A 2,901-nucleotide genomic window follows, 5' to 3' on the forward strand; every position below is an offset into this window, starting at 1 on the left:
CTTCCTTCCGAGGAGTGGCTGGTGGGTTTGAACCGCCAGCCTTCTGGTTAGAAGTCAAGTACCTTAGCCACTATGCTACCAGAGTTTCTAACAAGTGGGTTGCATGGGCCGGGAAGCATAGTACTGAGCAATTCATCTCAATTGGTGGCCTTCCCCAGAGTACTAAACATAAAAGAGTAGAGTTCTTAAATTCTGAAATGTTTGCAGCCCTCAACTTTAACTAAGACACCTCTTTCATTCCTGCACCTAAAGCCTGCATCTCCGGTTATTATCTTAGGAGCAGAGTTAAAAACTACTTTATAAACACCTTTAATGGTCCTGATAGTTATGAAGGGACTCATACATTTGTAAAGTGCCACATTATACACTGTATTTTTTTGCAATTTTCCCTCACCTCCCCTGTCCTCCCATCCCTGGTAACCAACAAATTAAGTTTCCTTCCATATATAAACCTTTCCTTGCCTTTTTACAATAGTGGACTAATATAATATTTGTCCTTCTGTGATTGACTTATTTCACTCAGTATAATGTCCTCCAAGTTCATCCATGTTATGAGGTGTTTCACAGATTCTTCATTATTCTTTAATGTTGCATAGTATTCCATTGTATATATGTACCATAGTTTGGTTATCCATTCTTCCATTGATGTGCACTTAGGTTGTTTCCATCTCTTTGCTGTTGTGAACAGTGCTGCCATTATGAACACGAGAGCACATACATCTTTTCATGTTCTGGCTCTCACTTCTCTTTTTTCAAAACTTTTTATTGTAATTTGGGTGAAAGTTTACAGAACAATTTTGTTTTCCATAGATAGAGATTTTGTTTTGTGACATTGATTTCCTACTTCCTCTCTGGCTTTCCCTGTGTCCTTCTTTCCTATGCATTCTGAGCTTTCTTCCTGCAAAAATACTGCCCTTCTGATCTGATGTAATTGTTCACCTTGTAGGCCTGTCTATTGTTTGACTGAAAGTTAAGCTATGGGAGTGAGTTCATTTCCAGGCCCAATGGTTGACTAGAGGCCATAGTCTCAGGGGTTTCACCAATCTCTATCAGACCAGTAATTATGGTCTTTTATATGATTTTGAATTTTGTTCCACATTTTTCTCCTCCTCTATCCAGTATCTCTAATTTTGATCCCTTTCTGAGTGGTTGTCAGTGACAAACAGGCACCATCTAGTTTTTCTGGTCTCAGCATTGTTTAGGCTGAGGTTCCCATGATCCACTAGTCCCTTGAGCTAATTGTTTCCATATGTCTTTGATTTTCTTTGCTCTGAACATGGAGAGTGTATGAGAGTTCCAGTCTCTCCAAGCTCTCACCAAAATACGTTATTTCTGTTTTTTTGAACTTTGCTATTGCTGTGGGAGTGAGGTGATATATCATTGTTATTTTGATTTGCACATTGTGTTGGATTGCCTTTCTTGGGAATGGGCACAGATATCACTCTTAGGAGTGAATTGGCCAGATAGCTGTCCTCCAGTTTTCATGGCATAAGTGAGTAAGTGCAGATTGGGTTTCTTCCTTCAATACCACTGGTTCTTGTTCTTGATCATATGCTACCTTCTGAAATGGCTGAATGTTGACCAATTCTTTTCGGTACAGTGATTCTGTGCTCCTTCCTTCTTCTTTTGATGCTTCCTGCATTGTTCAATATCTTGCCTGTGAAATCCTTCAGTATTGCAATTGGAGGCTTGAATTTTTTTTCAGTTCTTTCAGCTTGAGAAATTCTATGCATATTCTTCTCTTTTGGTTTTCTAATTCCAGGTCTTTGCACATTTCATTATTTTACTTTACTTTGTCTTCTGAAGCACCTTTGAAATTTTCTGTTCAGTGAATTTATTTCAACATTTATTTATTCGCTTCAGCTATTCTCCATTTAAGAGCAAGTTTCAGAGTCTTTTCTGGCATCCATTTTGATCTGATTTTCCTTTTCCATCTTCTTAATGACCTTTCACATTCTTCTTATATGATGTTCTTGATCCATCCACAACTCTTCTGGTCTTTGGTCTTTGGTATTCAGTGCATCAAATCTATTACTTAGATGTTATCTAAATTCAGGTGGGATATAATCAAAGTCATATTTTTGCTGTTATGGACTTGTTTTAATTTTCTTCAGCTTCAACTTGCACTGGCTAGAAGCAATTGATGATCTGTTTCAGTCAGCTCCTAACCCTGTTTTGACTAATGTTATTGAACTTCTCTATTGCCCCTTTCTACAGGTATGGTCTATTTAATTCCTGTGTATTCTATCTGGCAAGGTCCATGTGTATAGCCAGTGTTTCTGTTGTTGGAAAAGATATTTGCAATGAATAATTTATTGGTCTTGCAAAATCCTGCCATACAATCTCCATCATCATTTCTGTTGTAGTCACTGTTTTAGCTCATTGGGGGCCTTCCCATCTTTCATTGACCCTCCACCTTACCAAGCATGATATCCTTCTCCAGGGAATGGTTCCTTCTTACAACGTGACCAAAGTAGGTGAGAGGAAGTCTGGCCATTCTCGCTTCCAAGGAGCATTCTGGCAGCACTTCTTCCAGGACAGATTTGTTAGTTCTTTTAGCAATCTATTGTTCTTTCAGCATTTTTCACCAGCACCACAACTGAAAAGCATCAACTCTTCTTCAGTCTTCCATTTTCATTGTCCAGCTCTCCCATGCATATGAGGTGATTGAAAATGCCATGGCTTGTGCCAGGTGCCTTAGTCCTCAAGGGGACATCTTTGCTCCTCAGCACTTGAAAGAGATCTTTTGCAGCTGATTCGCCTATTAGTGCTATACCTCATCTGATGTCCTGACTGCTGCTTCCATTGGTGTTGATTGTAGAACCAAATAATATGAAGTCTTTGACAACTGCAATCTTTTCTCCATTTATCCTGATGCTGCTTATAGGTCCAGTTGTGGGG

Source organism: Orycteropus afer, unplaced genomic scaffold (assembly GCF_000298275.1).
Source record: "Orycteropus afer afer isolate SDZICR_OR568_19922 unplaced genomic scaffold, OryAfe1.0 scaffold00160, whole genome shotgun sequence".
NCBI lineage: Eukaryota > Metazoa > Chordata > Mammalia > Tubulidentata > Orycteropodidae > Orycteropus > Orycteropus afer.